Here is a 13,874-nt window from a genome sequence, read left to right as displayed (position 1 = left end):
AACAATTTTTTAAATGTTGGAAGAACTGTAGGATCTAGATCATACAGAGAATGTATAATCGGAAGGTTAAGTGAGAAAACTATAAAGGACAAATTTGGACTTGAAATGGAAGGTAACAATGAGCCACAGTTGTTAGTTCATGAGCAGAGAGTTATAAAAGTAGTATTTTTGATATATTGGAGAAACAGTAAAAATAGAAGTGAGAAAATTAAGAGGACTAAGTGGCAATCTAAATAAAAAGTGAGGAATCAGGGAACTGGCAGTGTTAGCATGCATTAGGAACCACAGAGTAGGTACACAGAAATTTTTTAAAAAATGATTCCCAAAGTAAAATGCCAAGGATAAGGAAGACCATCCCTACAGAGTTGTTTGCTTTCTACAGCAGATTAAAAAGCAAAGACATTCCAGTCTTTGGTGAAAAGGTATAAAAAGGAAGAATCTACGTGCTACTCACAACACTCTAGCTGCTTATACATTAGACAAAGAACTAAAAAGCTCCGATTTCAGTTTAGCCCTACTTGTAACTCAGCATGTAGCTCAGTAATTTAACTTGCCACGTTACACAGATAGGAAAACTAATTAGTCATTATTTTTCATAACTAGCGCATTCCTTGAGTCATCAAACTCTTCTCTGCAGAGCTAACTGAATGCAAAATGTCACATGAATATACAACTGGAGACAGAACAAAGCAGCATGTATAGAAAATGCTTACTGAAAAATATAAGGTTCTGCCTAAAAGGATCTGGAACACTCAAAAAACCAAAACTCTTATTTTCAAAGCAGAACCTATTTTAGAGATCTCAAAACAATAACTACCATCTTTTCATGACTTGGAACCATTTGGGCTTACTTTTTTTTTGTAGCTGTTTCAAGTTTTAAAAAGTTTACCCCAGCTAATGCCTATATTTTAGACAAGTAAAAGAATAAACTTCATCTAAATTTATATTGAAAGCCAGCTCTCTTCAAATCATGGTCTAATGAGCAACTTAAACACAGAAAAGTGAAATAAAAAGTTGTTATAATAAGACAAGTGTAAAACTGGGATTATGATAAATGCTCTAAAAATGTAAATAGTGAAGATACACACTACCATATACAAAAATAGATAAACAAGGACCTACAAGGTACTATTCTCAGTACCTTATAATAACCTATAATGAAAAAACCTAAAAAAAAATATGTATACATATACACACATATGTACACACATATACATATATATAACCAAATCACTTTGCTGTACACCTGAAGCACAGTATTATAAACTATACTTCAATATGAAAAAAATTTTATAATGTAAAAAAAAAGGAAAAGTGAAGTTGCAAATGTGATCAAGTACAGACACAGAAATGCTCAAAATGCTAATATACATGTGAGCCACATACCATTCAGGTGGGCTAGTGACACTGGTGTACAATTATGAAGGAGCTTAAAACCAAAAGTTAAAATACAGAAGTAGTTCCTGGTTCAGGTGAATCTTATTTCTTATTACTTTCTGAAACTGACTGCTCACTGTACACACACATACACACAATATGTAAGATGCTTTCTGCTCCCCCACATATACCTTTATTTACCTTTGTTCATACTGTGTCCTTTCACCAGGCTTGTCATTCCCTTCTCTCTCTCAATTCAATTCTGGTCAAACTTCCTTCCTAATTCTACCTCCTGTAAGGCCATGAAACCTTCTCCAACAGACACTAATCTCTCCCTTCTCTGAATATCCATTTAAAGGATAGCCATTGCTCATCCCTTTATTATCAACTGTTCTGTAGTTACACCATTTCATTTTTAAGTTTTACCTCCCAAGGTAACTTACAAGCTTCTTAAAGACAAGTTCTATTTTATATTTCTCATTTATCCCTCATAAAAACCAAGAAGATTGTGTACAAAGGGACCTAATAGCTTCTTAATTCAATGATTCTTTTATTTTCAACTCAAATATGTGACTTCCTATGATTTCAGATTAAATCAATTTATATCAATGCTACAGATCACAAACTTTTTTGGTGCAATGGAATTAGATTTAAAGCACACACACACACAGTCAAAAATCACATTTTTAATATACAGGAATTGAGAGAAAAATCAGAACTAATCTGTCCAAAGTGAAATAAAGACCACTGAATTTAACACAGGAAGGAGAAAAATTATTTTCATCTCTTGTTCCTCTCTTCTTCTGCTTGTCATTTTGCTCTGGCAGTAATCTAGGGAGAGTAGGCAGGTTTTGCGTAAGATTTTAGAACACACGGGCAGAAGGGAGAATCAAAAGATTTGTTATTACTCGATTGGGAGAACATGTATCAACATAAAATCCGTTTCCTTTCAGCTTGCCAAAATAATAAAGACTTTCAATTTTTCTCTGGCTGGATAAAGCACCTGTCTCTATGGACAGAAAACAAATTCCACTCCCCAGGTTTCGCCATCTTAGTAAAGGTATCTCCAACTTTTCAAAAGTTCCCTTTACACCACTTCACTTTTATGAAAAGACCTACATTAGAATCTGTTTTCGCTAACCAAGAGAAATCTAAAGAGGATTTTCACTTTTGTGGAAAAAAGCAATAGGGGAAAATAGCACTCAGCATTTGTTTCACAGCGAACCATTACAGAGGCAGAGTGCACTTCAAGTAGTGAGTGGTACAGTCAAGCTCCCTCCCCAGAACTACACTCAGCCCCTCAGTATCAAGCTACCACAGCTTTAAACTGTGTCTGTGAGCATCTATGCTTTATCTTGATTTATTCTGTGCATCTGTTAGCAAGATGTGTCCAAGGCAACTGCTTCTACGTTTTACACTATTTTGGCTTACAACGTTTCATAGAAATGCCACTTTCACATAGCAGGGGAAACCCTGTATATGACACCACAGTCCACCCAGTTATTCAACCCAGAAATCAAGCAATCATTCTTGATTCTTTTCTTACTCCCCACATTAATCCATAAGCAAGTCCTGTCAATTCCATCTCCAAAAAACATCTTGAGTTCTTCTCTCTATCCCCACTGTCAGCATCTTAGTCCACTGTCACCTCTAACTTGGATTAAAACAAGTCTTCCTAACTGGCATTCATGCTTCCCTCTTGCCCACCACCTTTCTCTGAATCCTCTCTCTACAGGATCTTCTTAATATAAAATAGATCACAGTGTTTTCTGCTTAACACTCCTTAGAGGCTTCCCAAAGCACTTAAGAAGTAAAATGTAATCTCTTGGCCTGCAAAGCCTGCAAGGAACAGTGATATCTGGTCCTGGATCTCTCTCTTCAGCTTCATCTTATGCCACTTTCCCCATCTGTAAATATACTCCAGCAAGCTACCATACAGATAGTCTCTCAGTTCCTCAAAAATTCCTTTCCTTTCTTTCCATCTCAGGCCTTGGCACCTGCTACTCCTGGCTTGGGATGTTCCTTCTCCCATTCTTCAAGTGACTAGATTCTTCTTATCTTTTAGGTCAGAGTTCAAATGTCAGCATCTCAGAAAGGTTTTCCTCTATAAACCATCCCTTCCTCAAACAAAAAAACTGTTCTCTAAAGGGAACCCTCCTACATTGCTGGTGGGAATGCAGTTTGGTGCAGCCGCTGTGGAACAGTATGGAGATCCCTCAAAAGACTAGGAATAGACTTACCATATGACCCAAGAATCCCGCTCCTGGGCTTATATCCAGAAGGAACCCTACTTCAGGATGACACCTGCACCCCAATGTTCATAGCAGCACTATTTATAATAGCCAAGACATGGAAATAGCCTAAATGTCCATCAACAGATGACTGGATAAAGAAGATGTGGTATATACTATTCAGCCATAAAAACCGACAACATAACGCCATTTGCAGCAACATGGATGTCCCTGGAGAATGTCATTCTAAGTGAAGTAAGCCAGAAAGAGAAAGAAAAATACCATATGAGATCGCTCATATGTGGAATCTAAAAAAAAAAAAAAAGAGAGAGAGAACATAAATACAAAACAGAAACAGACTCATAGACAGAATACAAACTTGCGGTTGCCAAGGTGGGGGTGGGTGGGAAGGGACAGAATGGGAGTTCAAAATTTGTAGATACCGACAGGCATATGTAGAATACATAAACAAGATTATACGGTATAGCAAAGGGAAATATATACAAGATCTTGTGGTGGCTCACAGCGAAAAAAAAAAGTGACAATGAATATATGTATGTTCATGTATAACTGAAAAATTGTGCTCTACACTGGAATTTGACACATTGTAAAATGACTATTTTTCAATAAAGTTTAAAAATAACATAAATAAATAGATGAATCAAAAAAAACTTCTCTATTTTAGCCTCTTGTATTTCTTTTTTTGTAACAGTTTTCTTCCTCTGGCAATATTTTATTTATTTGTCAATTGATATTCTATCTGTTGATATTCTATCTGTCTCTACTACTGGAATAAAAGCTACATAAGCATACGGACTATACCTGTCACACTCTTTGCTATACCACCACCACTGGCACAGAGCTGGGCTTGAAGCTAGCACCAAATGTGTGCCAGTCTTTGTTCTAAGCACTGGGAATACAGCAGTGAACAAGACAAAATCCTTCCCCTCATGGAGCTGACACTCTATTGGTTTATTTAGATAATAAGGTAAGAAAGTTACATAATATATTCAAACTTGAAAAGCGCTATGGAGAAAAATAAAGCAGGGAAGGATATGATGGGAATGATGGGAGTAGAAAGCAATATGATGAGAACAGAAAGCAACAGGGGGAGAGCAGCCGGAGATGAGGTCAGAGAAGGAATGAGGAGAGCTACTGGAGCATTCTGGGTAGAGAGGGAAGTCACATGAGCTGAACTGTTTTTTAAAGAGATCACTCTGGCTGCTATGTTAAGAACACAGTATGAGAGGGAGGTAAAAGTGGAAGCAAGAAGCCCAAGTTGGAGACTATTACACAGCAATAACCCAGGTAAGAGGTGACGGGGTCCTGGCAGAGACAGTGGCGCACGGCAAGACTCTGGATTTATTTTGAAGATAGAGCCTATAGGATTTGCTGACAGACTAAATTTGGTCTATGAGTGAAAGAAACATATCAAGGGTAACTCTAAGTCTGACCTCACCAAGTGGAAGAAATGAATTGCTATTTGCTAAGACAGAAAAGATGGTGTAGGAGTAGTAGGTTTAGAAAGTATACCAAGAGTTCAGTTATGGCCATCTAGAATTTGAGATATCTAGTTGACATCCAAGTGGAAATGTGGAATATGTAACTGAATATAGAATACAGAGGTCTAGGTGTAAGATACAATTGGGGGAGTTATTAGTGTGTGTGTATATGTGTGTGAATGTATTTTTGTATACAGAACTGAATAAAATCACCAAGGGGTAAGTAAACAAAGAGAAGAGTCCAAGGCCTGAGCTATTTGATACTACAACATTTAGAGAAAAAAGATGAGAAGGAAAGAGCTGGTGTGACTGAAAGGAATAAGCAGTGAGGCTGAAGGGAGATCAGGAGAGTGGTGTCCTCAAAGCAAAGCGAAGAAAGTGGTTCCAGAACCAGAAAGATCAACTCTGTCAAGTAAGATGAGGACTGAGAATTGGCCACTGGACTTAACGTCAAGAGCGCTTGTCACACTGATTAGAACAGTTTCAGTGGATTTATAGAGAAAGGCTCACTAGCATGAATTTAAAGAGAAAATGGGAAGAAAAGCAGAGATACAGTACAGACAATTCTTTCAATGAGTTTTACTAAAAACAACCAAGAGATAGAGGAGTTGAAGTGGAATAGTTTTTTTGTTTTGTTTTTAAAGGTAGGAGAAATTACAGTATGACTGCATGCTTATAAGAATGATCCAGTAAAAATGTTAAACTTAATGATGGAGAGAAAGAAATGCAGTAGCAAAGTCCTTCAGCAGATGAGAGGAGATGCAATCTAGCGAACAAATGGAAGAGTTGAACTGAGAAAATAACAAAGACAATTCATCTACAGTTACCAGAGAGGAAGAAAAAGACGTTGGCAGGTGGGAAGATGTCATTGTGAAAGGATATAGAGAGAAATGCCTCATTAAGTGGACAACAGGGGTTGGCAAACTACAGTCAACAGTCTGTGGGCCAATTCTGGCCTGCTGCCTGTTTTTATAAATTGTTTCATTGGAACACAGCCACGTACATTCATTTACATATTATCTATGGCTGCTTTGGTGTTATAACAGCACCTGATAGCTGCAACAGAAACTATATGGCCCACAAAGCCTAAAATATATACTACCTGTCCACTTAACAGCAAAAATTTGCCAACCCTGGTATATCGGAATACTCCAACTGTTAACTCTGAGTTGAGGACCAGATAACTGGCTATGAAGAAAGAAGATAAGCGAAGACTTATGAAACAATAGCATTTAATGAGAGAATGATACATTAACTTTTCCATCATTCCTAATATCTGGAGTTCAAAACAAATATTCTACGAGTAATCAAACATTAACTTCACTCCTTATCTCTTTTAAAATGTTTTTTTTTAAAACTATTGCTACACTAGTTTTAAATTGGCTTTATCTCTAGGCAGGGGTTATGGTTTTGCTACTGTACTAAGGGATCTCTCAGAAAGGGGGAGGTAAGAATAAACTAATTACATATAAAACACAGAACAGCACTGCAGGTTAATTACTTTTTTTTTAATTTCAAGGCAGATGGGTGGATATTAGCAGCAAGATCTTTTCCACAAATAAATTTACACTACTTGATTATACTTATTTTATATCTTCACATCACAAAAATGGCATCACACTGAAAGAAATATAAACATTACACTCAAAGAAATCTCTACCTCAGTAGAAAGAAGTGAAATTTCTGCCTGGCTTTCCAAATGCCTCTTACACAGATTTACCTAAAACAGCCAACCTTACTTCCCATTCTCTCTCACTCCCCCAAAATATAAATTGTTACAATCAAACCAATCTCCTCCCCATCTTGGATTAGTCCTTGATCATTTTGATCTCCATCCTTTCTTAAATTATTCTTTATGCCTATCAAAACCCAATTCATAAATCAAAATCTATCTGAAGTTATACCTCCTTCAAGAAACCTAGTTCCTAGACTGGGCCAACCCTCACTAATTTCCTTCCTATCAGAATTCAGACTTAAAATCCATACTATACAATTGTGCATTCATTTGTCTATTTTAGCTGTTTGTGTTGTGTTTCATGTACATGAACCTGGATTCCTTAACTAAACTTTAAGCACTCTGAAGACAAAGAACTCCTCCTATTCTTACATATTACTAAAATGTTAAGTACAGCACTGATTATCCTCAGCACACGCTTGTTGATCTGTATAACCTAAGTATATAAAAATGTGCTGTATTAGAGAAAGTCTACCATCCATTCAGCCTAGTATGTCTAATCCATGACTATACAGGCAGTTGCACAATACTTATGTATACTATTATGTACTCAATAAATATGTATAGGTTGAATGAAGGAAAGAAGAAATACTTGTATAACGAATGAATGCATAAATGAATGAATAAGGGGTATCATTTACAAGGTAGAGGAAAAGGGCAAATTGTGGATGAATGTGAATGACCAGCCTGAAGCTATAGATCTTAAATTCATAAGGGCCACATATTCATCAGAATGTTTTCTGTTGCAATCCAATTCAAACTAATTTATACATGGAATTTTGACCCAAAGGACTGGAAGGACACAAGAGTAGCAGACAGAATCAAAGGAAAACCGTATTTACTTCATACCATGGTTCCTGGGACTGAAAGCAGCACTCTATCTCCATCTATCTCCCATCTCTATATGGCTTCACTTTCACCTCCTGCAGATGGGGGTCCCATACACGTGGGAAAAGAAGGTCACTAGCATCTTCCCATATTAACAATGTTAGAGAAAAGGGAGCATCTTTCTCCTAACATTCAAACATAAATTTCAAAGAAGGATTCTGATTGGCTCTGCTTGAGTAACAGGCAATCATTGTTGCAGCAGGGATGACTAGGCTTGGGTTGTAAGACTAATAAGATAAGCCACCAATCACTCATAAGAAGGGAGGGATGATTCCCCAAACAGATACTGAGTAGACAAAAACAATACACATACATATATATGCCTGCTACCAGCCACAGCCTCCAACAACCCAGTTTTAATTAGGCATCGGTGCTAATTTCACCATATTTTAGAATTATTTGACTTTCTATACAGCCAATGTTTGTTTTTAGCTATTACCACTTCTTCAAATGAGACCTATGTGAAACCCACTTAACTTTCCTAAGCTTCAAGTCATACACCTGCATTCCAATATTCTGATATTATTCCATACAGTCATACCAATCAGGATTTTAAAATTTTAGTCAGATTTGACTCACAATTTTTAAGCTAGAATAACCCAAATCATTTTGGTCAGTCACCATGTAACAGCCTTCTGTTTACTTCATTACATTTGAAGCTTTCATTCTTCACCATATTACTTTTTTTTGAGTAGTTTGGCTCAAACAGAATAAAGAAAACTCTAGCACTCAGCATTTACTTTCTCTATTCATGAGCAACACAGTACCCATGTGAATCTCCTATGATAAGAGATCAATGTTATACAGGAAGAAATGATACAGGTAAATGAAAATAAATGATAATCTGGTATTTCAAACTCAATTTTGTTGCTCTCTACTTATCGTAGTTGTTAGACATTAACTTTGAATAAAATTTTAAAATGTGTGCCTTTGTGAAAAATGGCCTGACAAGAAATCCATCTGTCAGTAAAGTCACAGAAGAACAAGGTTGTGATTACTAACATAATTTAAGTTGGTATAGTTCATGTCAGTTATTATAGTAGTTACGTACATATCTTTTTCCTAATTTAGGGTTATATTCCTGGGCGTATATTTGGGGAGAGGAAATACACAATACTGTGATATCCCAAAACCTATCCAACACAACTAGCAAGAGGTACTTGTGTTTCAAGGGTAGATAAGCCATGTTTTTGACCAGGGTACAACATTTTCCACTGAAAGCAAAACTTTCCTTATAATACCACGGATTTGTTGGCAGGTATTTTTCCTTCTTTTTGTTCACACCAAGATATTCAGATGACTATTTCCAGGAAATCAGTCATAACTCTATGGTGATTCCTAAGTCCCTTTTCTGACTCAGAAGTAGGTACCATTAATCACAATACAAATATACATTAGGTAATTTTTCTTTAAGTGCATTACTTTGTGCTTACTACAGCAAAACAGAAACACTCTTCTGGTATTTATATAGCTTCAAAGCATCTTCCTACCATATTTATCTCCATCATTTATTACCCAGAAGCCCTTAGTGCCATCTTTATATTTAGAAGGATGATACAGTTAAAATCATCTTTAGATCTCTAATGAAATATTAAAACACAAACAATGAAACAAAAACTACTTTTTTTGCTTATTTAAAATGAAAACCGATGTGTATTTTATTTTCTTAGGCCAAAAATAAAACTATAACTTTGGAAAACTCATGTATACACAGCTATTTTACTTCGTCCAGTATTAAAACACATTAACTCACTACTTAATATACTATATACTATAGTACTTCAATCTTTACCATACCTCTTTCTTCAAGGAACAAAAGGCACACAATTTAATGCTTGGACAAAGCCAGAATCAGGAACAGTGATCAAAAGAAGAGATGATATCTGGAAATGAAGACCAAGATTTTAAAACTTTGACTGCAAAAACTGTCAGTAAAATGACTTTAAACTTTTGACTCAATTATGCTTCACAGTCAATTTATGTGTATAAATTTAGAAGGGAAAAAAAACACCTCTCTACACTTAGACAAATAGCCTATCATTGATATCCAGTGATAACATGTCATAAATTAACAAAGGTCACAAAACTCAAAGCTTACAAGAGAACTTAGAATCAATCTAATTCAGTATCTTCTTTTATTGCAAGATAGGGAAAGCGAGTCTTGTCCAAAGTCACAAAGCTAGAACTAGAATCTGGATCTGATTCCACTCCAGATACCCTACCACGACAATGCTACTCACTTCAGACATCTAACACCCCATGAAAACTGCTCACCATGTGAAGTCAATACCCCAAAGAGAATTGAAATACTCACAGCCTATACAGCTGGGATAAAATATAAGAAAAATTTCAACTCTCTTTTCTTCTGCTTACAGTGCTTTGTCAAAAAAAAATTTTAGCAGAGTAACTGAAGGAAACTAGGCAAGATTCAAGTTATTTTAAAAAAAAAAGAAGTTGTATTAGGTGAAATACGCCACACAATGCTTCAATAAGAACAATTACACACAGAAAAATAGACAATAAAAGTACATTAAAAGGGCACGTTTAAAGTAAAAGTGCAGACTTTTGCTAAAACGTATCCCTTCTGGAATGTTCCAACATATAAAACCTTTGGGAACACAGTACACTATACCATTACTAGAGAGGAGAGGATGTGAAGTGCGATGATTAAAATCTCAAGTATTTAAAAGTTTGTACACTATCACTGCACATAGTAGGCATTCATTGTGGTTGCTGTCCTTTTATCCTTCCAAAAATAACAGGCATAAAACGTTTTTGATATTTATACTTACTTTCGCAGCAAAAATAAAGAAAAATTTGGATGTGCAAGACAGGTTGTTAGATACGTACATTTTACCCCTCTTCACCATTTTGTTCATTTTCTAGACCTGGGACTCATTTATGAAAATTTTAACAAAAATCAACATGGTCTACTATGCTTACCATACTCATGAAATGCTAACACCCTGAAAATGTTAATATACTGCAATGTTTTTACGAATTACAGAAAATTACAGTTTTGCTTAAAGAAAGTGAACCCATTTCTATTGATTTGCAGTTAAACTCTGAAAATGTTAGGGTATTTCACTGAATCAGTTGAAATGGTTTCTATCTGTTCGACTTGAGGACAATAACTTTATAGAGTACACTCAAATCAGACCCCTTCTTGCATTAAAAAAAAAAAAAATCAACGTCACTGAACGAGGCCTAACACACAGATGCTCAAAGTCAATGAAATTCCTACCCAGATATAGTTTGGTCTTGTTTCATCATTGTGACAACCACACAAAGTTCAACATTATTATGAACTCTTTAAACACTGACTTATTTTTCGAGGGTTTTTTGAAGTTTTGATATCCAAACATAACCAATGCTTGTTTTCGCTAAAATAGCTCTCAAGCACTAAATGCTCCCAAATTTAAAACCAAAACAAAACTGAACCTTAACTTTTGCATTCTGAACCTTAAAGCTACCATAGCTGTTTCTTCGGTCTACTTAAGACATACATTTTACCATACATTCATTCACCCTATATATTTCAATTATCACTACCATCTAGGAAGAGACTGTCTACTTGACAATGAGGCCATCATGTTAAGAACAGCCTCAAAATGTACCCTACAAGTGAGAAAGCCAGTTACAAAGAAATCCATCTGCCACTGGGTGTGGTTGGGGTCTGCACGGAAGAGCGCCCTTGGCCAATTCTGGAGAAAGGAGCGCGCGCCAGAAAGTTGAGCATTTATCTGCAAAAAAAAAAGACCTCCAAAGACCACAGACTGGACCCAAAACGGGGACGCCGTCGAGTCGGGCTGCCGTGGGCCTGCGAACCTACAGCTCGAGGGGTGCGGTCTGAGGGATGCCCATGCAGTCTCCACCAGCCCCGGTACGCGCCGAGTGGGTGCTTCTAGCGCCGCGCGCCCCGCTCGGTCCCAAACACCGCGCCCGATCCGCCCCTTCCTCCGGGGCTCGGCTGCCCCTCGGGCGCGCGGAGGCACACAGCGCCGCGCTCCCGCTCCAGCTCCTGGGCTGTGGGAGAGTGCGGGGCTCAAAACGCCCCGACGTATAGCAAGCCCAAGCTAACAAGCGGAAGTTAGCTCTAGCAGCTTGCAAGAGCGCCGAGTAAAAGGACCGACTTCTCGAAAAAAAACTTTGCGACAAGTTAGGCGGAAGCGCTGAATGGCCGGGACTATTTAACAGACGCTTCCTACCACAAGAGGCGGAGCCCTGAGGCGGTTCGAAGGACCCTGCAGCCCCCACAAGCTCGCCTTTTGCCCACTAGCTGGCTCTCTAAAAGTCCCGGCATCCTAACAGGTCTAGGCGTTCCCGCTCACGGAGAATACCTGTCGTGGTCCCCATTGCCTGCGAGTCCCTGATGGCGGCCATTATGCTTCCATCCGGGTATTGCCGAAAAGCCGATCGCAGCGCTACCGGGAGCGCTCGCTGCGGCGGAGGGATCCGCGCTGCACCTGAGGCAAGCGGAAGAGGACGGAGGCCGACAGGGTCCGCGCCTCAGCCTGATGAGACTAGGCCACTGAGCTGGGCTCGGCGCTGACCTCTCAAAGTAGCGCGCTGCCCCGTTGCGGGCCACGGCAGTGGCTCGCTCTCCCCCTTGGCTCACCAGCAGCTGGAGAGAGCCTACTGCCAATGGAATGGGAGACACACCTCCACTCTGTGCTCTCCAGAGTAGACACCAGAAGCAGGAACTGTGCTCTTGGCAAACCCTTGCTGACTGGGAATGGTCTCAACCCTGAGATTTTAATCATTTCCGGCTTTGCAAATGGCGTCTCCCCACCCCCTTGCTTTTGACACGCAGGTTTTGGCAACCATTGCAGCCCAGGTCAATGAAGGAAACTGCCACAGGCATCTCTGGAAGATACTGAACTCCAAACATGTACATATTTTAATAACTGATCTGAAAACCATCGTTCCAACAAGGGAGGCTCTCATCCCAAACAAAGGAATCCTCCACATCACACACAGGGCTGGACAAAGAGGTCAATATAATTAAGTTTCTCCCAAAGGCCAGTATGGCTCGTCTTCTAGCCTTTAAAGCATTTCTGAAATTAACCCTCTTAATTGACCTCACTTTTGTATATAAATTACCTTCCTGGAGTTGGGGGGGGCGGGGGTTGTTAAGGCCGAAACGGGGGGTGGGGGGTGGGGGAACGACCCGACTCGGGCGGAGGGATATACCAAAATATTAAGTGGGACTATGATCGAGTTTTTATCTTCAATTTTTTTATGTTCCATATGTTCTTAGAAAGTATATATACCATTTGTGATTAAAAAAAAAAAACTTTGTTTATCGTAAACATTTTTCAGTGTCTTAGAGTATGCTTTTGAAAATGTCCACATATAACCATACACAAGATTTTCTCCCTCTAATAAAAAGTACGCAAAGGAAACCTCACTTTACCTTTAAGGAATTTTCTTATCACTGTCTACTGATTTACACGATTTCCTCCTGGAAAAAGCAAATGAGTGGTCGGCAGTCCACATTAGATGTTCTCATGTATCTTGTACTTGTACGCCTGTATAAAACACACAAAGAGGAATCTTCAACAAATACCGAAAAGAATGCCAGTACGGAATGAGGAACATGTTTACAAAATGGATTTAATATTGCATTAAACATCATCCTCTTCTCTCCAGTCTTGGTTTCCATGTCAGACATGAGCACACATCACAGAGGAAAAAGAGAGGATAGATAATTTTTTTTAAAAATAGCAAAAACAGACGACGATATTTGGAACCGTGAATGGAGTTGCTTAGTGTTTTGATGTAGTTTTGGGGTTTTGTTTTTCAGATTAAGAAGTTGCACCCCCCTCCTCTGCAGTACACACGTTACAACTTTATTCTTGTACTGCATTTCACCTAGAAAATCTTGCAATGTTGAATATATGTTATGAAAAAATTAGTGTGTTTATATCGGACCCGTCCTTGTTTCTTTTCTTTTTAATTCCTCCATGTGTATCACCTAGCCTCCGTCCATCTCTCTTGCCCTCCTTTTAGAATGTTAAGTTTAGCACATAAAAGGGAATGAAACAGAAAAGAAGGAAAGACAATAGTTAAAAGAGAAAATACAAAGGAGAGAATATTGAAACATAGCTTAAGAAACGATTCTGGAATATTTTGTACCTC

At 38.2% G+C, this 13,874-nt stretch overlaps 1 protein-coding gene across 6 annotated transcripts in view; it reads right to left on the bottom strand.

The window, feature by feature from the left end:
• ZNF518A (zinc finger protein 518A) overlaps positions 1–13,396 on the bottom strand; it is a 54,384-nt gene extending 40,988 nt beyond the window's left edge. For 2 of the 6 annotated variants that reach the window (XM_031461487.2, XM_031461492.2), the window contains exons 1-2: positions 12,074–12,451; positions 9,531–9,616 (exon numbers count right to left, since the gene is read on the bottom strand). The gene's annotated coding sequence lies outside the window, so the exon portion shown is untranslated. The other 4 variants (XR_004139732.2, XM_064488300.1, XM_031461488.2 and 1 more) reach the window with 4 other exon arrangements.
• Between the last annotated feature and the right edge of the window lie 478 nt (positions 13,397–13,874).

This window comes from Camelus dromedarius, chromosome 8 (assembly GCF_036321535.1).
Source record: "Camelus dromedarius isolate mCamDro1 chromosome 8, mCamDro1.pat, whole genome shotgun sequence".
Taxonomy (NCBI): Eukaryota; Metazoa; Chordata; class Mammalia; order Artiodactyla; family Camelidae; genus Camelus; species Camelus dromedarius.
This window is presented reverse-complemented; position numbering and strand designations above follow the sequence as displayed.